Source organism: Notamacropus eugenii, chromosome 3, assembly GCF_028372415.1.
Source record: "Notamacropus eugenii isolate mMacEug1 chromosome 3, mMacEug1.pri_v2, whole genome shotgun sequence".
Lineage (NCBI taxonomy): Eukaryota > Metazoa > Chordata > Mammalia > Diprotodontia > Macropodidae > Notamacropus > Notamacropus eugenii.
Genome location: NC_092874.1, coordinates 357,303,230 through 357,330,441, shown reverse-complemented (window position 1 = coordinate 357,330,441; position 27,212 = coordinate 357,303,230). Strand labels below are relative to the sequence as shown.

At 35.2% G+C, this 27,212-nt stretch overlaps 1 pseudogene; it reads right to left on the bottom strand.

The window, feature by feature from the left end:
• Positions 1-12,549: 12,549 nt before the first annotated feature.
• LOC140531652 (histone H3.3A-like) lies at positions 12,550-12,971 on the bottom strand (annotated as a pseudogene).
• Between the last annotated feature and the right edge of the window lie 14,241 nt (positions 12,972-27,212).

Genomic DNA, 27,212 nt, shown 5'->3' with positions numbered 1-27,212 from the left:
ATGATAAATGCTGAAGAGGATGTGGGAGAGCTGGAACACTAATTCATTGTTGGTGAAGCTGCTAGCGCATCCAACCATTCTGGAGAGCAATTTGGAACTATGCCCAAAGGGCTACAAAAATGTGCATACCCTTTGACCCAGCAATATCGCTACTAGGACTGTATCCCCAAGAGATCATAAAAATGTGAAAGGGTCCAACATGTACAAAAATATTTATAGCAGCACTTTTTGTAGTTGCCAAAAAATGGAAGCCAAGGGGATGTCCATCAATTGGGGAATGGCTGAATAAATTATGGTATATGAATGTAATGGAGTACTATTGTACCATAAGAAATGATGAACAAGAAGACTTCAGAGAGGCCTGGAAGGGCTTATATGACCTGATGCTGAGTGAAAGGAGTAGAACCAGGAGAACTTTGTGCACAGCAATGACCACAGTGTGCGAGAGGTTTTTCTGGTAGACTTGGAATTTCGTAATAACACAAGAACTTCTTAAAAAAAAAAAATCTCAGTGGTGGTTCTCAAGGCAAAATGCCTTTCACCCTCAGAGAAAGAAACATGGAAGTCATTCGCAAAATGTAGCAGATTATGTTTGTGTATGTGTATGTTTTTGTGTATCATGTTCTGATTTGTTATATGATTTCTTTCATTTATTTTAGTCTGACTACATAGCATGACTACAGTGAAAATATACTCAATAGGAAAGTATATGTAGAACCTATACAGAATTGTATGCAGTCGTGGGGAGGGAGGAGGCTAGTTGGGGGTAGCTGTGGGGGGGGGGATAAAATCTCAGTTGTATGGCAGTGATTGTTAAACATTAAAAAATAATTTAAAAAAATAATCCCTTTAAACATAAATCAGAATTGAAAGGATTATACAAATATGACCCCTAAAATAGCATTTTCATCTATTATTTCAGTTTAGACAGTTGATTTATCCAGATCATTCTTGCTTAGCTATTTTAGTTTTAATAGTTTGTTACAGAAAACTTGGGGATTGTTACTGTAAAAAAAATTCAGAGTAAACAGAAATCTAAGGCCCTTAAAAAAAAATCTTCATTTTAAAATTTATTCTACAAATATTTCAGAGAGCGCAAATATTTTAATATCAAATGTGAAAGTCAAATGTTAAAACTAAAAATTTATGTGTGAACATGAGTCTTTTTGCGTTGGCAATATTATGTATTTGTACCCCTCTATCTGCTACTCTTCCATATCTTTATTACTCCAAATTAATTTAGCAAATATTCATTAAATAACTACATACAAGGAATATGAGGGACTGTCTGTCTTTATGTCTATCCATCTGTCTATCTATCTATCTATCTATCTATCTATCTATCTATCTATCTATCTATCTATCAACATGCTAATAAATATTTAATTCCAGAATTCAAGAAAAAAATTTGAGCATGACACTCTTTTGAATTTAATCTGCATTATTCTTTTCTCCATCACGTTCATAAGTCTAGACAATAACAAAACAATAAACAAAGCCCTCATTTGTAGCATTTACTAATTTCTAAAGTTAAAATTCTCAAACAATAATTTCACCACTGCTTCTTATGAGTTGAGTCAATTTGATTTCACCACGGCCCAATTATTATCTTACATTCCAAGTAAGGGACAGTGGATAGCTTCCTTTGAAGTCATGAAATCCTGGATTCAAGTCCTAACTGTTGCAGATGCTGCCTGTGACTAATTAAATGACATATTATATAAATTTCAGAGAAGGTGCCATTGTGTAGAAATAGAGATAATTCCTTCACTCAGGTGTTCCCCACGCACATGAAATCACCAATCCAATTCCTGGTTTTCATCCTTTAAGAGACATAGATTTTAACCTTGGTTAGCTATGCAGAACTATCATGTGCTTCTCTTACAGGTCTGGTACACTGTTTCTAGTGCCCTCTCCAGAATAAAATGTATCAAAAATGTATTGGGAAGGAGAATAAGACCAAGTGATTAAAGCAGATATTCCTGGTATCTTTAAATTGTGTGTCTGTGTTTGTGTGTGAACATGCATATTTGTATAAAAAAAGGGCAAAAGGAAAGAACGAAGAGAATAGAAAAAGTACAACTTATGTAAAGGAAGGAAAATAATACACATGTATGCATATAAGGAAACCCAAGGCATTGATCTTTCAGCTCGAACTGTGAGTTCAAATCTTATAAGATTGATATAGGGAGAGCACTAAGCAAATCTCTGAAAGCAATATAATCATAATGAATCGTAGTGATAACCGTATTTTTGAACCTATTCTATCCTCCCAAAAGCAAATCAAAATGAATCATGAACATAATAAAGATTTCTAACACTGCTTTCTGAAAAAAAAATATGATTGCTATTTCATGGAATCTATGAGCAAGTTATCTAATATTACTATAAAAAAAGAAGTAAGATTATGGGTGGAATGGTAAATGTTTAACAACTAGGCTCTCTGAAAAAAAATAATGCAGGTGTACACACACAATAGACTTTTAACTTCTTTCTGCATTATTAATACTTTCCTACACTTAGATAATAAAAAACCCCAATAAACTAAGACCTGATATCTAACATTTCAGATGTCTGAGCTGTAAAAGTTCACATTGAAAATTTGACAATACCTTCTGCAAGCTCTAGCCAAATTATTGGTGAAAGAAATCAATGAAACTTTACAGGAGGAGAAAATGAGGAAGGCTAGTTCTATATGAGAATGAAAGATAAGAAATAGTTCAAGTGTGCATTACTTTCTTCAAGATATTAAAAGATAAAAAGGAAGAACACCAATAATACAATGTGAATCCTGTTGAAAAGATCTCGAGTAAGACATGGACAGGAATCCCTCAACAGCAGGAATCATGACTCACTTCTTGGTAGTACAGGGAGTGCCTAAACCAGTAAGATCCCAGACCCATCTATCCATTACCTTATATATCCCTCAAGCCTGTTATACATGTGCTTCATGAAATGCTATATTAGAATAGCCCTGTATTTTTCCCCATTTAATTTCATAAAACTTATATGGCAAGTTTGAGAAAGTTTTCTGAGAAAAATTGAACACATTAGACTGAAAACAAGAAAATAGAGGTGTCAAGAACAACAGAAAGATAGAATCTTTTCTGACACTGGACCCCAGTGACTGTTAGTGAAGCATACTTTTGTGCATTGTTTCAGTGACAATGAATTTTTATACCCATGTTTGGAGTATTAAATAAGTCCATCATTCATTTGTTCCCTAAAATATTGTTTCCATGCCAAAAGAATAAAGATGTGAAGTGGCCAAAACAGATGGCATCTATAATAGCTTTAAACTTCTTTTGCACTTTTCTCTTAGGATGAATTATATTCAGGAACAGCGCATTTGCTGCTTATGCCAGCCATTTGGAACAACTGAATGGAACTGTCAGCTGCAAAGTAGGTATTCTGATGTCATTTGATATTTAAAATGGATAAAATATGATGATTTGTCTTGGGAAGCAAAATCACCAATTTATTTTAAATAGATTACATTTTGAAATATATATATTTTTGTCAGATATCCATTTTAACTTTATACTGATCTCTTTTATGCTTTATTTTTCTTTTTTTGTCATTTTCATCTCTTGCATTTTGCGGCCATGTGGTTCTACAAATGAGGGTTAGCAAGTTTCCTTTATTTCCATATTAAATAAAGTAAATCTCCGACATTTTAAAATTATGTCCCATTTGTTCCATTTCTATGAAAGAATGACAGCATAGAATTTTCAGCGGATCAAAAGAAAATCAAAGGATTAAGAAAATGAAAAGGAACTTAGAATCTACCTGAAAATGATTTCCCACCAAAATATCTGACAAATAGTCGTCTAGTCTCTGCTTGAAGAAACTGAGTGATGTAAATTCCACTACCTCGCGAAACTTCCACTTTTATAAAGAAGTTTGCCCTGTCTTGAGCATTTGCTTTTTTTCAAATACTACTCATTGTGTTTGTATCTGTTCTCTGGAGCCAAATCCCTATTTGACATGACAGAATTTCAAGTAATTGAACATAGCATGTTTCATTTGAGTCTTTCCTTTTCCAAGTTATACAAAACAAGCCAACCAACAAAGACACATTAGCAATTCGTGTAAGAGATCCTCCTATAACAAGATCTCTACTATTCTTATTGTTCTCCTCCGAATGTTCCCCAAGTTTCATACATTGTAGTGTACAGAACTCAACACAATACTTCTTCCATAAATGGCCTAATGAAGAAAGAATAAAACTAACTCCTGGAAGTTATGTTTCTAATCATTTAAACCAAGTGCCCATTAGCTTTTTGGCAGTCATTTCACAGTGAAAACTCACAAGAGGATAGTGGTCTAAAACCTCAAGGTTTTTTTTCATACAAACAGAGGCCTTGTATTAGTACGGTGTTTTTTGTTTTTTTTTTTTTGTATTTTTTAAAACACATTTAAACACATGTAAAAAAGCATTGTTCCTTATTGAATATCATGATATTACACTGATTGCAATGTTTTACCCTTAAGATCCTCTAGAATCATGTCCAAAAAATAGAAAAATAGAGCGTTAGCTAGACCTTTCACTTTCAGGACAATTGAAAATGTGATAAGAAAGATATTCATATTCAAAAAATGACAAAATTGTTCAATAGCAAAAAAGAAAATATTAATTCTCAGAACTCATCACTGCAGTCCTCTATCCAGATAATTAAACGCTATTAAACAATTAATATCTCTGCATCAAATTCAGTTATTTCAACAAGTTCAGAATTCATTTAGAATCTAGCACATATTTTATTATATTTTCTGAAGGAATAGCAGAATATATTTTATCATATACTACATGTATACACACATTATATGTGTGTGTATACACACATATATACTACTAGTTTATTTAATTGTTTATATACCACTCAAAATAGGAAATAACTTAAAGCTACTATGACCTATCCTTAATAAAGCTATGTGCTTTATACACACACACACACACACACACACACACACACATATACATATGTGTGTGTTTGTGTATATGTGTCGAATAATCAATTTCTCAAAATGATCTCTAGTCCATTTAATTTTTTCCCAGGGGAAGAAAAGGTCAAGTTCAGTAGCCTATATTTTCTACAGTCAATTCTGTTAATTTGCCATTTTTAGCACCATTACAGCTCTTATTCTCAATGATTTTTATTTCTTTCTTAATTTTGTTTATTTTCAGTGCTCTTCAATCATTACCATAGAACTTAGATATTTTCTTCTCCTTCCCCCCTATGTTCCCCTCCCTCCCTGAGAAGGCATACAATTTTATATAGATTCTACACATACATTCCCATTAAATACATTTTCACCATAGTGGTACCATATAGAAGAATTAAAATGCATAGGAAAAATCACATAATAAACTAAAACGTAATATAGAAGAAAATTATTTACTACATTCTGCAGTGGAATAGTTGCATAGTTCTTTCTCTGGATGTGGAAGGCATTTTGCCTTAGAAGATCATTGGACATTTTTTTAAGTCCTTGCATTACAATGAAGCTCCAAATCTACTAGAAAAAATACTCTTGCTCACCGTGGTCATTGCTGTGCACAAAATTGTCCAGGTTCTGCTCCTTTCACTCAGCATTGTATCATATAAGTATTTACAGGCCTCTCTGAAGTCTTCCTGTTCATCATTTCTTATAGCACAATAGTATTCCATTATATTCATGTACCGTAATTTATTCAGCCATTCCCCAATTAATAGGCATCCCCCTGATTTCCAGTTTTTGGCAACCACAAAGTGTATTGCTATAAATATTTATGTACATAATGGACCCTTTCCTATTTTTATGATCTCTTGGGGATACAGTCCTAGAAGCAATATGGCTGGGTCAAAGAGTATGCAAATTTTGGTAGCCCTTTGGGTATAGTTCCAAATTGCTCTCCAGAATGATTGGATCAGCTCAAAGCTCCACCAACTATGAATTAATGTTCCAACTCTCCCACATCCTCTCCAACATTTATTATCTTCCTGTTCTTTCATGTTTGCCAATCTGATAGGTGTGATGTGGTAACTCAGAGTTGTTTGATTTTTGTCTCTCTAATCAATAGTGATTTAGAGCATTTTTTCATGACTATAGACAGCTTTAATTTCTTCCTCTGAAAAATGCCTGCTCATATTCTTTGACCATTTATCAAATGGGGAATGACTTGTGTTTTTCACATTTGACTCAGTTCTCTATATATTCTAGAAATGGAGCCTTTATCACAGACACTAGCTGTAAAAATTCTTTCCCAGTTTTCTGCTTTCCTCCTAATCTTGACTGCATTGTGTTTGGTTGTGCAAAAACTTTTCAGTTTAATGTAATCGAAATTATCCATCTTGGACATCATAATACTTTCTATCTCTTCTTTAGTCAAAAATTCTTCCCTTCTCCATAATTCTGATACATACACTATTCCTTCCTGCACCAATTTGTCCATAGTGTCAATTTATATACCTAGATTGTGTACCCATTTGGATTTTATTCTTGTGTGTGGTGTCAAGTATTGGTCTATGCCTAGTTTCTGCCACACTGTTATCCAGTTTTCCCTGCAATTTTTGTCAAAGAGTGAGTTCTTATCCTAGAAGCTGGGGTCCTTGGGTTTATGAAACAGTAGACTGCTATATTCATTGCCTACTGTGTCTTGAGTATCTAGCCTATTACACTTGTCTGCCTTTCTGTTTCTTAGCCAATACTAAGTGGTTTTGGTAATTGCTACTTTATAATACAATTTGAAATCTGGTAACTCTAGGCCACTTTCCCTAGCATTTCTTTTCATTAGCCCCCTTGATATTCTGGACATTTTGTTGTTCCAGATGAATTTTGATATAATTTTTTCCACGTCTAGAAAATAATTATCTGATTGTTTGATTGGTATGGCACTAAATTAGTAAATTAATTTAAGTAGAATTGTCATTTATATTATATTTTCTCGGCTTACCCATTCTCAATGATTTATTTGTATCTCTTGCTAATCTATATCTTTTTATCTTCTCTGTATATCTATTTATGTGTCTATCACTCACATGGGTTAAGAAATCGTATTTGCCACTCATTTTAGTACCTGAGAATACACTTAATTCATCTAGGTCAGCTGACTTTAATTCATCAGGCATTATGTCTTTTTTAACTCTTTAACAATTTATTTTGCAATTAGTTTTGCATAATAATTGTTGAAATCAATGTATAAACTTATACACACACACACATATATATATGTATGTATGTATATAGCCTTTGTAGATAATTTTTTTAGATAAACAAGTTTATTTGTAAATTATTTTATTCAACATACGTAATTGACCTAAAAACTTCAATAGAAGTATAAAGTTTAAAAGCACTTCAAGGGGCAGAATCAAGATGGCAGAGTAGAAACACACATATGCTAGCTCTCAACCCACAGCCCATGGAATATCTGTAAAAAAGAACTCCCAACAAATTCTGGAGCAGCAGAAGCCACAGAACAACAGAGCAGACGACATTTCTGTTACAGAGAGCCCTGAAAACAGACACCAAAGGTCTGTCACGCTGCGGACCCAGACCCGAGCCCAGCCCTGCTTTGGCCGTTTGGCACCAAGAGGAGCAGACCCGAGCAGGCTTCAGGGATGGAATCTCCAGCAGCTGCACACGTCCCGCTACCCACGGGCCCCAAAGATTTCAGAGAGGGTCTTCTCGCCTTGCAGAGAGGGGAGTGGGGTGCCCTCATAACTCGGGCCCCCTCGGGAGGCAGCAAAGGAGGCGGGAGCAGACCTGGGCTCCCCAAGCAGGCAGGAGCCTGGATCCATTGTTGAAGGTCTCTGCATAAACCCCCTGAGGGAACTGAGCCAGTGTGGTGGCGCTGCCCCCACCTGAGCAGCTGAACTTATTCTCACACTGAATAATAGCCCTCCCCCTGCTGAAAGCCCTGAGGCTGGGAAGCAGCATTTGAATCTCAGACCCCAAGCACCGGCTGGGTGGATCTGGAGGCAAGGTGGGTGTGAAGAGAATATTCAGAAGTCAAGTCACTGCCTCGGAAAATGCCCAGAAAAGGGAAAAAATAAGACTATAGAAGGTTACTTTCTTGGGGAACAGGAATTTCCTCCCTTCCTTTCTGATGAGGAAGAACAATGTTTACCATCAGAGAAAGACACAGAAGTCAAGGCTTCTGCATCCCAGCCCACCCAATGGGCTCAGGCCATGGAAGAGCTCAAAAACGAATTTGAAAATCAAGTTAGAGAGGTGGAGGAAAAACTGGGAAGAGAAACGAGAGACATACAAGTAAAGCATGAAAAGCAGGTAAACACCCTGCTAAAGGTGACCCAAGAAAATGCTGAAGAAAATAACACCTTGAAAAATAGGCTAACTCAAGTGGCAAAAGAGGTTCAAAAAGCCAATGAGGAGAAGAATGCTTTCAAAAGCAGAATTGGCCAAATGGAAAAGGATGTTCAAAAGCTCACTGAAATAACTAGATGTTTCAAAATTAGAATGGAACAGATGGAGGCCAATGACTTTATGAGAAACCAAGAAATCACAAAATAAAACCAAAAGAATGAAAAAATGGAAGATAATGTAAAATATCACATTGGAAAAACAACTGACCTGGAAAATAGATCTAGGAGAGACAATTTAATAATTATGGGACTACCTGAAAGCCATGATCAAAAAAAGAGCCTAGACATCATCTTTCATGAAATTATCAAGGAAAACTGCCCTCAGATTCTAGAACCACAGGGCAAATTAAGTATTCAAGGAATCCACAGATCACTACCTGAAAGAAATCCAAAAAGAGAAACTCCTAGGAACATTGTGGACAAATTCCAGAGTTCCCAGGTCAAGGAGAAAACTTCTCAAGCAGCTATAAAGAAACAATTTAAGTATTGTGGAAATACAATCAGGATAAAACAAGATCTAGCAGCTTCTACATTAAGGGATTGAAGGGTGTGGAATAGGATATTCCAGAAGTCAAAGGAACTAGGACTAAAACCAAAAATCACCTACCTAGAAAAACTGAGTACAATACTTCAGGGAAAAATTGCTCTTTCAATGAAATAGAGGACTTTCAAGCATTCTTGATGAAAAGACCAGAGCTGAAAAGAAAAGTTGGCTCTCAAACAGAAGAATGAAGAGAAGCATGAAAAGTTAAACAGCAAAGAGCAGTCATAAGGGACTTACTAAAGTTGAACTGTTTACATTCCTACATGGAAAGACAATATTTGTAACTCTTGAAACTTTTCAGTATCTGGGTACTGGGTGGGATTACACACACACACACACACACACACACACACATGTACACGCACACACACACACATAGAGACAGAGTGCACAGAGTGAATTGAAGAGGATGGGATCATATCTTAAAAAAATGAAATCAAGCAGTGAGAGAGAAACATATTGGGAGGAGAAAGGGAGAAATGGAATGGGGCAACTTATCTCTCATAATATAGGCAAGCAAAAGACTTATTAGTGGAGGGATAAAGAGGGGAGGTGAGAGAAAAACATGAAGTTTACTCTCATTACATTCCACTAACGGAAGGAACAAAATGCACACTCATTTTGGTATGAAAACTTATCTTTCAATACAGGAAAGTGGGGGAGAAGGGGTAAGCAGGTTGGGGGGGATGATGGAAGGGAGAGCATGGGGAGGAGGGAGCAATTTGAGGTCAACACTCATAGGGAGGGACAGGATCAAAAGAGAGAATAGAAGTAATGGGGGACAGGATAGGATGGAGGGAAATATAGTTAGTCTTATATGCTGGGGATGGAAGCTCAATTCCAGGTGGACAGTCTCGGGCGGGTAAAGGTGGGAACTTCTAAATCTTAGAGTTCTCACGAGACCCCCCAGGAAACGACTGGGAATCGAGGTGAACCGAGCTATCTCATGTATTTCCGCCTCTTCCCGTGAGAGACGTGATGGGAGTGAGCTCTCCCCGCCCTCGAGATTGTCCCGGATCTGGGCACACCTAACAGCACGGTATTCAGATGCAAACTATGCGGCTGGAGAACTTAAGTAGGATCAGGAAAGCCTGAAAGAGCTCTTGGGCGGAGGGGCCACGTCTGAGGACAGCAAGGCTCCGCTTTTCCTCTCTCCTCTCTCCCCTCCCCCTCTCTCCCCACTTATACTTCTACTTTCAATCTCTTATTGTAAGATCTTTGCCTCCTTGAGAGATTCTTCGATCCCTCCTAAGGAAGAATTTCCCTGCACTTGTAACTAGACCCTGAAATAAAGCTCAACCCTTGTTAGACTCTGGAACGTCCTTTCTCTCATACGAGCATCCGGTTTGGCCAACCAAAGACCTCCAATACAGGTAAGGGAAGACTCGGCTAGCCCTCAGGCCTCTAGGCCTGGCACTCATACAACATGACTATTATGTAAGTCATTTGCAAAACTAAACAGATATGACCTATATTGAATTGCTTGCCTTCCAAAGGGAAGGGGTGGGGAGAGAGGGAGGAAGAGAAGTTGAAACTCAAAGTTTTAGGAACAACTGTGGAGTACTGTTCTTGTTACTAGGAAATAAGAAATACAGGTAAAGGGGTATAGAAAATTATTTGGCCCTACAGGACAAAAGAGAAGATGGAGACAAGGGCAGAGAGGGATGATAGAAGAGAGAGCAGAATGGTGATAGGGGCAATTAGAATGCTCAGTGTTTTGGGGTGGGGGAAGGGGAGAAATGGGGAGAAAATTTGGAATCCAAAATTTTGTGAAAATGAATGTTAAAAGTTAAATTTTTAAAAAAAAGCGCTTCAAAGTTCCTCTAAGTGATTTTTCTTTTCCTGGTTGGTCAAACCAGATTGACCCTAACCTCCCAACCATCACGATATTTCCCTGAAAATTTTGAAAATTGATTGCCTTCTCCATTCCCAGGCAAGTTACTGTAAAGTTTATAATATATACTTCACCCAGTAGATAAGTTCTATCTCCTCTATCCCTTGTGTCCAGTGTAGTAACTTAACTAAATGAGCTTTGCTTTGGTTAAAAAGTAAGTATCCAAATTTGTTAAGACCAACTGTATATCACTATTATTAACAGATAATTTGCAAGTATCAGGGAGAGGATGCTGATGGAAAAGCTTGCAGTTTAAAAATATCCCTTATAAATAGAATACTAGGGTTATTGTTTGCACTATCAGCTAGAAAGTTGCTTACCGTGGTAGAATAAAGACTTACGCAAGGTAGAATGCTGAGCAGCATCTTTTTACTCTGATGTAGGAGAACAAGCGAAGTTTAACTATGAGAAAGCCAAATGACAAGACTTTCCACAGGTGGATGTAAAACTTTTAATTTAAAAACATTGATACTACGACATATAAAATAATCATTATGAATGTACGTAGTTTATTCTATAGCTGTCAGGTTTACGTTTGTTTATGTTTGTTTTAGGAAACTATAAGTTACACTGTGGTTAAGACTTGGATATTATTACTCTTTGAAAAGTCCACATTCTATCACAGCAATATATGGTCAGATTTTGCAGTCCCAATTTTTATACACTTGGATTAAATCATGACCAATTTTATTGCAAAAGAACTCTACCTATCTTTATGTAAATTCTACCACCTTACTATTTTAGCTGCCCAATAAGTCATTAAAATATAAAAACATGCATTATGAGAAGCAATCATTATTACCTGTCCCTTCTACATATTAGCAACTTGTTGCTCTGTGGTGGTATGCAAAGCAGGATCTTTTACTCTTTTACTTTAAATATAATCAAGTGCCTCTGATTGAATATTGCCTTTATCAACCAAGAGTCTTTACTAGAGTAAAGTAAAGTAACCTCTTTCTATAAGTTTCTTTAACTAGAAACAGTATGGTAATTTGTATTGTTAATTACAGTAATATGATTAAAGATCTTCCCCATTCATTAATGGGCCTGGGAAGATTTGTAGGAAGGTCCACACCTTTTGTTAAGTTCTTAATGAGGAGCTGTTTCTCAAGGATTGTGAGGCCCTCTGACTGAAAACAAAAATCTATAAATCTTCAGAAAGTGAGGTTTTACTTTGGAGGCTTACTTTTTGGAAGAATGTGTGCCAGATGAGACTCAAAATCCACTAAGGTGACCTCCAGCTTTGAAAACCCAGATGTTGGTGCTTCCTTCTCTGATAACTATGTATGTTTAGTCAGGCAGTTGCATCTGTCTGTTGATTTGTGATGTATGTATTGCTTACTGTCAGATCATTTGGAAGCACTGTTTGCTGATTTAGATTTCTCTGTATTTTCTCTGAAGTTCAGAGCGCTGTCTCTTCCCCCCGAACTAAGTGAATGCTTCATGTGCTTGATTAAAGTAATTGGTGACCCCTTATAAGTTGCCTTTCCTTTTATAAATGCAGATCCAATAACCTATGACTGCAGGTCTCCCATGTATGTCTAGATATTTACTGATACACGCTTCTGAGCAACAATGCTCACTCTCATCACTGAGGTCTGTGAACAATCACTTTTCATATTCATCCTGCTTGAAACATGGAATGATGTAAGTACAAATGAAACATACTATAAACAATTTCTTACAAAAAAGGTCACAAATGAAAACTAATATATTTTGTGGAATTTACTACAAAAAACCATAAAACTGCCTTCACTTAAGCTCTTTCTCCCTGTATCCTGTGAGCCAACTGGATGTCTTCAGGCATGATAGCAACTCTCTTGGCATGGATGGCACACAGGTTAATACCTTCAAAGAGACCCACCAAATATGTTTCACTGGCCTCCTGAAAGGCACCAATAGCTGCACTCTGTAAATTCAAGTCTGTTTTAAAGTCCTAAGCTATCTCCCTCACCAACAGCTGGAAATGAATTTTCCTGATCAAAAGCTCTGTTGACTTCTGGCAATTGCGAATCTTACAAAGGCCTACAGTACCAAGCCAGTAATTGTGAGGCTTCTTGATCCTGCCAGTAGAGGGAGCACTTTTCCTGGCAGCCTTTGGGGCCAATTGTTTTTGCGGAGCTTTCTCATCAGTGGACTTATGAGCATTCTGCTTTGTACAGGCCATTTTGTCTTACCAAAGGAAGAGTTGTTTGCCCCACTGGATTCATTGCTGATGCCTCTACTTATGTCTACTTGGTGAGGCTGTTGATCCCGCCTAGCTTTGAGTAATAAAAGTCATGGAATACTCCTGCTCTGATCAACAACCAAGCTGCTCTGCTTTTGACTTCGAAAAGACTTGAAAGGTATTGAGGTTAAGCTTTTCATTTAACAAACAAAGAAAAAGAGTCCTAGAGAGGTGAAATGACTTGTCCAAAGACACACAAGTTCCAAAAAAAGGGCAATTAAGATGCTATTTTAGATTATATGAACCTAAATTTCAATATTTCCTTTCAAATAATTTAGTATTCCAAGTAGTTGTTTTCTGTTAATTTTGTACCAACACTAAAAAATAAATATAGTAATATCAGTTCATTTCACACAAATATCACTTCCCATGAAACATTAAACACAGATCAAATGTAGGTAATATGAATCATAACAAAAATCACTGTCCATATCACCAATTAATAAAGCATTGTAATTCAAATTTTAATGATGTATAAAAAAATGAGCAGTGGTAAGCTGATCCCAAATAGATTCATAAAGTGTAAAGTTTTCTTTTGTTCCCCAGACTCCTCATTCTTTATCCTGTAGTGAAAACTCCTGATCTTCCTCAGGTTTTCTATATCCTTCTATTATCTTGCCATTTTCTATATATAATTCTTTATTCACATTGGATAGATAATTAATAAAAAAAACTAAATACTATAATCCAGGTTTATTCTTATTTTTTATTGTATTTTAAATGGAGCTAAATAGTTACATAAAAGATATTAAATCCTAATGAGTCAATTTTAGGCATCATCATCATCATCAGATTTCAAGGAAGAGTATCTTCCCAGTACTCTGGAAACCTCACAGCTTCAAAGTTTTCCTGCTCCATTTCTGCCTGTATTTATGTCTTAGTTTGAGCTGACCTCGTGCCAATGATATGCCTTGCTTCATTGTCACTCTGTAAATAGGTGGCCCTGACAATTGTGCAATACAAGTATCTTCTCAAGCATGCATATACAGTACTCTCAAACTATATTTCACTGCTCTTTTATAATAGTAACAGGACTAATAATTGTTGCAATCTATGGGGTTTCTATTTCTATAAAATATTCATGAAAATACCCCTCTCTCAGACAGGAAAGAGGAAACATCCCATTCTTAACTTATTGTTATATGCAGCTGTGGGAAAAGCATGAAAACTGTCTTCGATAATTTCTATAATCTTGTATTAATAACAGATTTTAGAAGGGAAAAAATTGAAATTCTGTGAGACACAAAATGTATATTTAATGCCAGTAGTTATATACTATAAAAAACAAGCCTTAGCAAAGCCTGAAGCTAAATTATAAGCAAGTTAAAAGGTGTGCACTAAAAAGTAGAGCATATTATAGGTGTGGAATGATAATAGTCTTCACTCATTTTGTCATATAGAGTTATTTTTATGGAACTAAATGGACATTCTGCTATATTATACTCTTTTACCAAAATTTGATTGAGCTAGATTTAATAGTAAGTTAGCTATTTAGATGGTGCATTAACTCTTTCAAGTCCCTAGGGTATAATTTAAGTGTATAGCACTGTGATGAAGCACATTAAAAGAGGATTTAAAAGAAGCAACATTAGAAATGCAAGCTATGCATCCTTATTGGTAGATGAAAGTGAATTGTTTTTGCACTAAATGTTACCTTAGTGGCCTAACAAAAGTATTTTATTTTCAGACAACAGGGAGAACTGAACCTTTTGTGACTGATCCTTGCCTTTCCTTTAGACAACAGTCATTCACATTCCAAAAGACAAGGTCAGAGTGAAATTTTATATGTCAGAATCCAAGATGTCTGCTTGTCTTCACATTTCAGAAACCAAGATGCTTGCTTTCTATTTTAGCTGGTCAAGACTAGTTTTGTCAGTTGCAGGCATCTCTGAATTCTGCTAGTTTACTTTGAGAAGGATCACTGGTATGCCAAGCAACCATGGCATTAGAAGTGCTCCTGATTCGTTAGATGTTGTGCTCCTCCATTGTCTGGTTCTCCTGTGAAAAAAAGGAAACTCTCATATTTAATTGATTAATACAAGCATTAGAGAGCCCATGTTCACAGTTCTCACTCCTCATCTCCCCAGAATTTTTCTCTCTAACTCTTTTACACTCTGACCTTTCACAGCTTAGAATGATAAGGGACCATGTTAAAATTAGTAGATGGCTGCTGTCATCAAATGTGGGTAAGCATAGCAACTCCATTATAGCGACTCAATTTGATTCTAAGGTAGAAAGGAAATAAGTCTAGAGAGCAGAAAATGTCCTCCTTTCTGATTTATTGTATATACAGATATCTTCTCTGTAGACCCCCACGTCCTGCCTGACTTCCCAATTTATTTTGTTTCTCTCTTAACCCTAACTTAGCCAGATATATTTCAAAAAGTCTTAAATACCTCAAATACGTATAAATGCTTAACTGTTTCCCACTCTTCTTTGAGCAAATGAGAACATTGTTTCACTGCCCTAGTTTGCAAGTTTCTTCTCAGCCAATTAATGTAAACTGTGATCAGACTCTGGTTCTTTTCAAGTCTCGATTTAAAACCAAGTTATACCCTTACTTAATAACTTCCAGTGACTCAAATTCTATCTTCTGAGAAAGACCTCTTTATATCTCCTTACTATACATACACACTTCTTTCCTACTGCTGTTTTTCCTTGGAGATTGCTTATAATTGACATCTACATGTGCATTCCTTGTACGTGCATAATTGTTTGCATCTTGCTTTTTTGTTTGGAATAGACCTCCTTGAAAGCAGATAGGAGTGAATGCTGGGAAAATTAAAATATGAGCAGGTATCACTTTTAAAATTAATCTGCACTATTAATACTTTTGTATCATTTTCTCAGGTCTAGAGAGTAAACAAATAAATCAAGCCTTAATAAATTATAAGGTATAAATATTCACACTGAAAATTTAACAAGAGAGTAAAAGAGGTATGGGTCAAATCCAGAATGCTTTTAGATGTCAGAGATTGTGTTTCACCTTTCTTTCTATACACAGTGCTTTGCATCATGTTATTCGCATAGTAAGTATTTAATAAATGCTTATTAACTGACTGACTGACTATCTTGTATCCAACCAACCCCAGCGGCTAAGAACTCAGACTAAGAGGGGATTGAACCGTCTAACAAAGTGCTTCTAGTGCAAAGAGGATAATAGTGCTGGCTACAGGGACTCCTTAGACTCTGCTTACGACTAAGAACCAGTTGGTTGACACCATTCTTTGAATCAGAAAGCTTGAGATAATAGAAATAGATATCAAAGAATGAGAGAAGAACATAATAGTACTGGACCCATAATAAATCATTATAATGCAAAAGGGAAGGGTGCAAAGATAAGAAGTATGATTACAGTAAGAAAATGGTAGAAAAAGTAAAATAATCATGGTAAAAAAATAAGGACAAATGAAAGAAAAACCATGACAATGCATATGTGTTTGGGATTAAAGCTAATTTTCAGGCAGGTAATAAGCAATTATGTACTGGGATCTGTGCTAAGAACTAGAATTATGAAGGAAGGGAAAAGATGGTTTTTGCCCTCAAATTGCTTCCACTTTAATTAGAGAGGTAACATATAAATAATTATAAATAAATATGAAGTTATAAATAGAATATTAAATACAAACAATTATAAATAACTATACACACACATAAAATATATCCAGAGTATGTTGTCATGGCAATTCCTTCAGTGTAAAATATGTATTAAATGTCTGAGGATTCATCAAACTGTAAAATTATCTGATTATGTGGGAATAGGAATTAAAAAATAAACAAAGGTGGAAGACAAATCAGTAAGACTAAAAAGACAAGGAGAATGGAAGAGTATATGAAAATTACATAAAATAAGAATTTTCACCTCAAAAACAGAATTTGGCAAGATAATTTAAGATAAAAAAACAGAATTTATTTCTAAGGCAATAAAGTATTCAAGTATTCATAAAGGTATAAATTGAGAAAATTGCCTGCCTTTCAGAAACATGCATGCTATTGATTATTTTCACCTTTGTTCATCTTTTTCCATTTTCTGGGTGCTAGATGAAACCTCAACAATTCCTTAAATTTGCATGTCTTCATTTTTGATAGCTTGTATAGCTTTGATATGTTCATTAATATTTTTCTATTATCCTTTAGAGAATTGTTCATGTCCTTTGAACAATTATTTAAGGCAATATCACTTAATAGATAATTAAAGTCAGGAAGAAAGGAATCTTGACAGACTCAATAGTCATGTATCCCTGGACCGGTCATTTAACCTATGATGGCCTCAATTTATTTTCTGCAAAACAAATATTCACTGGACCTATCCAGTTCTCAGTTTCTGATTCTTGTCTTTTATATCTGAGCTATAAGATTTACAAGAAATATTTGATATGATAGATTCCCTCCACCCCAATTGACAGTTATACTTCTTAGCCTAGTTGCCTTAATTTTGTTAGTATAATAACTTCTACATTTCATTGGGAAATTTTGTTGTTTTGGGGTTGTTTCCATCATGTCTGATTCTGTTACCTCATTAAGAGTTTTCCTGACAAAATTGTTTGGAGTGGTTTGCCATTTTCTTCTCCAAAAAAAAGTGACCATTAATTAATTGATTGATTGATTGATTGATTCAATTTATTTTAAATATCTGGGCATTGCCTGGGGGAAGTGTGGTGGGTCAGTGGATGGAGTGGCTGCTTTGTAATCAGAAAGACTCATGTTCCTGAATTCAGATTGGGCCTCAGACTACCTGTTTGACTTTGGGCAAGTCACTTCCTTGTCACACTTTCTTCTTCTGCAAAATGAACTGCAGAAGGAATGACAGACCATTCTGGTGTCTTTGCTATGAGCACTCCAAAAAAGGTCACAAAGAGTCTCACATAACTGAAAAATAACAGAACAACAAAAATCCTTTCTTAAATGAAGATAAACATGTTACTCTTGCTCTTGAAGTATACCACAATCTATTTTCTTCTAATATTTGAAAAAATTAAGAACTGTAAATTTGCAACTTGTTAAAATGTCACAAAATATTGATAAAAATTATGTTAAAGCACAGAGATATAGTAAACTCTAGGTGCTAAAAGAGGAATACACTTTCATCCATGGTCCTTTGATTCCTCTCCAAATTACATCTCTCCTTCTTGCAAAAAATTTCTTGATATATATTTTTGTATTTAAATTTCTATCTGCATAAATTTGTCCCCTGATAGAAATTACTCTATTGGAGGGGAGATCTTTCTATGTCCAGTTACTACATGGTTAATACAAGTTTATTGAGTTGAATAAAATTGATCTTATCATTTCTGTAAAAGAAAACCATTTATTCTCATAAATGAAACATTCATTTGCATTGTGCATTCACAATTACTAAACATGGAAGACAATATGTAAGAAGCAATGACATCATCCAATCTACTATATAATTTTAAACAAACAAGCCAATAAATTAAGAAAGAAGAAAAAATGAAAAAAAACAAACTTTTCCCTAAAGGAAAAAATAATTGCAGATATGTTCATATATGTTTATATGTATAAACACACATACATACATATATGTATATAACCCCAACATATACATATATGTATATATAATCCATATCTACACATACATACACACACACATATATACGTACATATACGAGTGTACACACACACACACACATACACACACACACATACATATATTTTAATTCTTCTTGTCAAATTTTAGGAGCTATTGTTTTTTTGTCCTATTTTGCAAATGATTGCTATAATATGGTTGCAGAGAAATTTTAAGTATGAGAGCAGAAGAGAAGAAATACATGCTAGACTAGTAGATCCCACTTTTCCACTTTCTGGCACTGTCATATCTTACAGTTTCTCCTCTATTTAAATAATAAGGACACATGCATTTACACTGTGAGTTGTTGTCTTGTAAATTTATGAAAAATTCACGAATTTAAATGTTTTTTTCAGACAGTTTTCTGACCTGTTCCAGTAAGTTTTTCCTTAGGGAAAGCACATTTATTTGATCACATAGTATTTTCTTTATATATTTCTTTTTTCAAGAAAAATAAAGGGCAGAAAATGCTCTTGAGAAGAGAATGTAAATGAACTGGTAAAATCATAAAGCTGGTTTGAAAAATGAGACCAAACGTACATGTCATTCAAAACTTGGACTCTTGGAACACTTTTTAAAGTATAAATTTGCCTGGAAAACAAAGACTTTTAACTTTAACAATAAAAAATAAAAACTCATTGTAGTCTTGATTTCTCACCAATCTAACTTACAATTACCAGAATCACTTGTCTGCTTTTCATCTTTAATTTAATGTAGCAATTTGGAGGAATAAAAAAATGTCAATTGAATAGAAGGAATATATTCATGTGTATCATTTAGACTTACATTTGGAAATTATAATGAACATACAGAAAGTATTAACTAGAAAAATGTCAGAGAAGGGTGCAGCTCACTTTGTGGAATATTATGTTTACCTCTTTAAGAGTATGCACCTCTGTTTGATTCTCTTAGATATGCCAGAGCATTATGATACATTGTAAATAAGTAATGATAACAACATTACAGGAAAATAAAACCTAAAGATCCAAAGCTTGTGCTATTTATATCATGTTTCTTAAAGGCAATTGGAACCATTTGAATATTTTCACAATCAAAAATCTAAATTAAATTAGAATTTCAGCAAAATTTTTAGTATTTTCAAAACAAGAAATATGTAAACTTATTCATTTTCAGTTTTCTATCTAGGTCATAAGAAAGAATATAATAGTAGGAAAAATGGTTTTAAAATTATGACCTCATTAAGAAAATGAATCAATTTAAAAGAAATTAGAAATTAAGGATTGATTTTAAACGTTTAAACTTCCTTCTCATTATTTTAATAATGCAAAAGCTCAATACTTTATAACCATTTCATTGTTTGTGACACTTTGATGAGGGAAAAATCAAGTTAAAATTATATTTATTGTACTATAATAGATTAATAAATTATCTACAAGATCCATCTAATGAAAAAGATTAATTTTTAAATACTTGTGTGATTTATTAACATTTTGGACCTACTTCTTGAAATGTCTATAAGGATTTTGCTATAAAGTTTGAAGGCCATATTGGGTTCTAGGTTTTGTCAATACAGTACAAGTTTTGGTCGTTTCTATCAAGATAGAAAGGTTTTGAGTTTAAGTTTGGCAACAGCAAAATATGCAACCTGGCAAAGATGTGAAGGAGATAGCCATCAGAAGGTTCACAAATAGCAAAAAAATTATTTTTGTCATGACAGTTCAGTATAAAGGTGATTTGATTTATGTTATTGAAGGAGTATCCATATGAATAATATTACAATTCTTTCAAAATACTGGTTATGATTCAACTTACACTATACTTATTCCTTTTAGTATTTTATATTTGTTAGTTTTATTTCTCTTTAAGTAGATTTTTGTTTTTATAGTTATTTTGTTTTCAGTTTTCTAAAATCACTTCCATATCACTTAGATTTTTCCCCTCCCTCCCCACTCCATTCCTGAGACAGTATGAAATATTATATAGATTCTAAACATACATTCCTACTAAATATATTTTCACGTTAGTCACGTTGCTTAGAAGAATTAGAATGAATGGGGGAAACCATAAAACAGAACAAAATGAAACATAACAAAGGAGAAAATGGTCTGCTTTATTTTGTAATCCAATTCCATAGATCTTTCTCTGGATGTGGAAGGCGTTGTGCCTCAAGAGTCCATTGGGAATTTTTTAGGTCCTTGCATTGTTGTGAAGGACTAAGTCTACCAGAAAAGTTACTCACATAATGTGGTTGTTGCTACGCACCGAGTTCTACTGATTCAGCTCCTTTCACTCAGCATCAGTTTTTGTAAGTCCCTCCAGCCTTTCTGAAGTTTTCCTGTTCATCATTTCTTAAAGCACAATAGTATTTCATTACATTCATATATCACAAGTTGTTCAGCCATTCCCCAATTGAAGGACATCCCCTTGATTTCCAGTTTTTGACTACCGCAGAGAAAGCTGCTATAAATATTTTTGTATATATGGGACCCTTTCTCATTTGTATGATAGCTTTGGGATAGAGTCCTAGAAGTGATATTGCTAGGTCAAAGAGTATGCACACTTTTGTCGCCTCTTGGTTGTAGTTCCAAATTGCTCTCCAGAATGGTTGGATCAGCTCACAACTCCACCAACATGAGTTAGTGTTCCAAATTTCCCACATATTCCCCAACATTTATCCTTTTCCAGTTTTGTTATGTTAGCCAATCTAATAGGTGTAATGTGGTACATTAGATTTGTTTTGATTTGCATCTCTCTAATCAACAGTGATTTAGAGCATTTTTTCATATGACTGTAGATAGTTTTAATCTCCTCCTCTGAAAACTACCTTTTGATATACTTTGACTATTTATCAATTGAGAATTGACTTGTATTTTGTAAATTGTATTCAGTTCTCTATGTTTTAGAAATGATGCTTTTTATCACAGACAACCGTTGCAAAATTTTTTCCCCAGTTTTTTTTGCTTTCCACATAATCTTGGTTGCATTGGGTTGGTTTGTGCAAAACTTTTCAATTAAATGTAATCAGAATTATCTATTTTGTACTTCATAATGTACTCTGGCTCTTGTTTGGTCAAAAATTCTTCCCTTCTCCATAAATCTGATAAGTACACTATTCCTTGTTCCACTAATTTGTCCATGGTATCAATTTTTATACCTAGATTGTGTACCTGTTTGGACTTTATTCTTTTGTATGGTGTCAGGCTTTGGTCAATGCCCAGTTTCCATCACGCTGTTATCCAGTTTCCCCACAAATTTCTGTCAAACAGTGAGTTCTTCTCCCAGAAGCTGGATATCATGGGTTTATCAAACAGTAGATTAGCATTTTTATTGACTACTGTGTCTTGAGGACCTAACCTATTCTACTGCTCTGCTCCTCTATTTCTTAGTTATTACCAAGTGGTTTTTATGATTGCTGCTTTACAAGACAATTTGAGATGTGGTAGTTGTAGGCCACCCCCTTGATATTCTGGACCTTTTGTTCTTCCATATGAATTTCGATATTCTTTTTTCTAGGTCTCAAAAATACTTAGCTGGTAGTTTGATTGGTATGGTAATGAATAAGTCTATCACTTTAGGTAGAATTGCCATTTTTATTATATTAGCTCCTCATATCCACGAGCAACTGATGTCTTTCCATTTACTTAGAGCTGACTTTATTTGGGTGAAAAGTGTTTTGTAATTGTGTTCATATAGAACCTGCGTTTGTTTTGGCAAGTAAATTCCCAGATAATATGTCTACCATAGGTTTAACTTGGGTTTCTCTTTCTTTCTCTTGCTGTTGGGCTTTGTTAGCAATATACAGAAAGGCAGATGATTTATCATGGTTTACTTTATAACCTGCAACTTTGCCAAAGTTGTTTATTATTTCAAGTAGTTTTTTTTTTACTTGATTCTCTGGCATTCTCTAAGTATAGCATCATATAATCTGCAAAGAGTGATAAGTTAATTTCTTCTTGGTCTATTCTAATTCCTTCAGTTTCTTTTTCTTCTCTTGTTGTTAAAGCTAACATTTCTAGTACCCTATTGAATAACAGTGATATTAATGGAAATCCATTTTTCACCTCTGATCTTCTTGGAAATTCACCTAGCTTTTCTCCATTACAAATAATGCTTGCTGATACTTTTAGGTAGATACACTTATTACTTTATGGAAAGCTCCATTTATTATTATGCTCTATAGACTTTTCAATAGTAATGCGTGTTGTATTTTGTCAAAAATTTTCTGCATCTACTGACATGATCATATGGTTTCTGTTAGTTTTGTTGTTGATGTGATCAATTATGTTGATAGGTTTCCTAATATTGAACCATCCCTGCATTCCCGGTATAAAACTTACCTGATTATAGTGGTGGGCAAAGTAATTTTTAATTAATGCTTTAATTTCCTTCTACTGGAGGTAAGTTCACCCTTTTCATTTTTGATATTGGTAATTTGGTTTCCTTCTTTTATTTTTTAATCACATTGACCAAAGGTTTATCAATTTCGTTTTTTTTCATATAAATGAATCTTAGGTTCATTTATTAGTTCAAAAGTTCTCTTTATTTCAATTTTATTAATGTATCCTTTGGTTTTCAGTATTTCTAATTTGGTATTTTGCTGGGACCAGCACAGTTGGGCAGGTCCGGGGCAGTTATAGAGCTCACAGAGCCAGGATGAAATGACAGGCGGGACACAGCAGTCTGAACAAACTGAATTTATTCTAGACATACTGAGCCAAGAAATCAGGGGATCAGGGTGCTTATATAATAAAAATCCATAGGGGTAGCGATTGAGAGATGAGAACAGAACAGATCATGATAAGTAGCAAGGGAGGCCTCAGGGCCTCTTTTCTCAGAATATCATCCTGTATAGCAGGGGCCCTGATTCCTGGAACTTCAACACCAAATTCAGGGACATGCACCGGAGAACAATATATCACTTAACTTCTCAAGCCAATTATCATTCTCCCTTGGAGGACGGGAATTTTTGATAACGTGCTCTTTCAAACCCCTCAAGGTTCTCCACAGTATTTACTTGGGGGTTTTCAACTGGTTGTTTTTCTAGCTTTTTCAGTTGCATGCCCAATTCATTGATATCTTTTTTCTCTATTTTATTCATGTAGGCATTCAAAGATATAAAGCTCCCCTTAAGAACTGGTTTTGTAGCATCTTATAAGGTTTGGTAGGTTGTTTCATTATTGGTATTCTATTGAATGAAGTTGCGCATTGTGTCTGTGATTTGTTGTTTCACTCACTCATTCTTTAGGATTACATTATTTAGTTTCTAATTAATTTTTGGTTTGTCTTTTCATGGGGTGTTTTTACCTGTAATTTTTATTGCATTTTTATCTGAGATGGATACATTGACTATCTCTGTCTTTTTGCACTGGATTGTGAAGTTTTCATGCCCTAATATAAGGTCTGTTTTTGTATATATGCTACGTACTGACGAGAAAAAGATATATTCCTTTCTATCCTCATTCAATTTTCTCCAGAGACCTATCATATCTATCTTATCCAGAGTTTTATTCACCACCTTGACTTCTTTCATATTTATTTTGAGGTTAGATATATCAAGTTCAGAGAGGGAAAGTTGAGGTTCTCCACTAGAATAGTTTTGCTCTGTATTTCTTCCTGAAACTTCCTTAACTTCTCCTCTAAGTATTTGGTTGGTATATCACTTGGAGCATATATATTTAGTAATGATATTGCTTCATTGTCTGTGGTGCCTTTTAGCAGGATATAGCTTCTTTCCTTATCTCTTTTGATTAGATCTATTTCTATTTTTGCTTTGTCTGAGATTAGGATTGCTATCCCCGCTTTTTTACATTAGCTGAAGCAGAACATGTTCTGCTCCAAGCTTTTACCTTTATTTTGTATGTATCCCTTTCTTTTCAAATATATTTCATGTAAACAACATATTATTGGATTATGCTTTTTAATCTATTCTGCTATCAGTCTCTGTTTTATGGGAGAGTTCGTCTCATTTACATTCATATTTATGGTTACTGTCTGTGTCTTTCCCTCCACCTTCTTTCCCCCTTTTTATGCTTTTAGGTCTCCTTTCTCCCTTCACCTCAAGAGTAGAGTTTTAATTTTTGACCACTACCTCCCTCAGTCTTGCCTCCCTTCTTTCAACCCCACTCCATTTTCCTCCCCTTTTCCTTTACTACTTATTCCTTCCCTTTCAATCTCCTCTCTCCTTTCTTTCCCTTTCCAATCCAACAGCTTATAGAGGTAATTAGATTTCTGTACTGAACTGAGTTTGTTTTTTTTCATATTTGAACCAAATTAGATGATAGCAAATCTCAAATAATGCTAATCTCCCTCACCTCTTTCTCTCTACTCTATTTTTATGCTTCTTCCTGTGTGGATAATTTACTTTTTTATGCCTCCTCCTTTTAACATTTCTGGTTATAATCCATTTGCACCCTTAAATTACATTTTTTATCACATCATTTACTTTATACCCACTCCCTCTATCTATGTCTTTCCCTTTTACATATCATAATAAATATACAATCCTCAAGATTAACAAGTATCCTCTTCCCTTATAGGGATGTAAAGAATTTGCCCACATGAAATAACATTATTTTTCCCATTTAACGATTTATGCCTATCATGAGACTTGAGTTTGAAGACCGAATTTTCTTTTGAGCTCTGGCATTTTCGTAAGGAAGGTGTGTAAATTCCTTATTTCATTGAATGTTATGTCCTTGACTATCATATTTTGCTCAGTTTTTCTGGGTAATTGTTCCCTGAATGTAATCCCAGCTCATTTGCTTTATGGAATATTGTATACCAGTTCCTCTGATCTTTAAATATCGAAGCTACAAGGTCCTGTGTGATCCTCACTGTAGCTCCTCAATATTTGGTTGTTTATTTCTGGCTGCCTACAGTATTTTCTCCTTCACTTGATAGTTCTGGAATTTGGCATGTTCTATACTGTTTTTAGTTTCAGATTCCTTTCAGATGGTCAGTGTTCGATTGTTTCGATGACTATTTTTCCCTCTGGATCTGGGACTTCTGTGCGGTTTTCCTTGATAATTTCTTGGGAGATATTGTTCAGAATCTGTTTTTTATCATGGCTTTCTGGTAGACAAATAATTCTTAGATTTTCTTTCCTGGATCTATTTTCCAGGTTATTTGTTTTTCCAATGAGATGTATTACATTTTCTTCTGTCTTTTCATTCTTCAGATTTTGTTTGACTCATTCTTGATATCTCATAGAGTCATTACCTTCTATTTGTCCAATTCTAATTTTTATTAAATTGTTTTCTTCAGGTAAATTTTGCATCTCCTTTTCTATATGCCCAGTTGTCTTTTTTAAGAAGTTACTTTCTCCTGTTAAGTGTTGTACTTCCTTTTCCATTAATCCAATTTTCCGTTTAAATTCTTCCATGATTTCTTTTTTCATATTTTTAAAACCATTGACCTGTTTTTCTTCCACTTCCCTAATCTGGTTTTAAAATTCTTCTTGAGCTCTTCCAAGGATGCTCTTTGGGCTTGAAACTAGTTCATGTTCCCTTCTGAAGTACCTGATGGGGGTACAATCTCAATGCTACCCTCTTTGGTAATCATGTTTTAGTCCTTGTCCCATTGAAATATTCCATGGTCTTATCTTTTCTTGTTTGTTTCTTGCAAATGATGATAACCTTTTCCTGGTTTTTTAAAGTGGATCTCTGCTTCTGGGTCACTGGGGTCTCTGTGCCACCATTATTCTGCTTAGAACTTGAGGCTTTGTGTATTGTGGTGTGTGCTTCATTCACCTGGAGGCTAGCATGCTGTACTTTTTCTGATGATGATGATGATGATGCACCTTTTTCAGGTGAAGTTTTTATGAGTTCCCCATCATTACTGTGGAGTTGGCCACCTTAAGTGTGGGGGAAGGTGTGTGACTTCCAGACCACAGGAGGTCTCCTCTGATGAGCACAGGTAAACTTGGTGGTTAGTGAACTGGTGTAGCCACTATTGTCTCCCCTTTTTCCTGGTTGTGCTGAGACACACCTGGACTCCTGGTGTTGATGAGTAGGAGTTCTACTCCCCCAAGCCTCAGGATTCCCTCCTGGTTTGCTGAGGTGGGACTGTCTGGGACAGCTCCAGTCCTGCACTGCTCCCCTTCAGTCACAGCAAGAGGGATCCCCTCTTTACAATTTTCCTCGTCTCATGGTCTAAGAGACTGTTCACCCCTTTGTGTGATTCCACTGTTCCAGGACTTTCCCTGGGGAAATATTCTATGTGTTTTTCAAGGTCAGCAAGGGGAGGGGTAGAGTATTTACTGATCATTTTGCCATCTTGGCTCCCGGAAATTCAAGTCAGTGCCTTAATGACATTTAATCTGTGGGCTGATTGTTGCAGGAGTGGCCACTGCAATTACCTGGGCTTCTGTGGTTCTCTCAGGCTCAGTTACACTGGAATCCCGTCCTGAACTGATATGTTTGAGATTCTGCCTTGCAGCTGCTGCTTCAGATTGACCGTGGCTTCTTGCCTGTCTTTCTATAGCGGAATCTTCACCTGTACAGCCTGTGCACTGTGTGCTCCTCCAGGTCCACGCAAGATATCCTTTCTTTCGCCTTTCCAGTCTGTCCTGGGTTGGAAATTTGCCACAGTTTCTGTCCTGTTGGATTTTGCCACTCTACAATTTGTTCTGATTC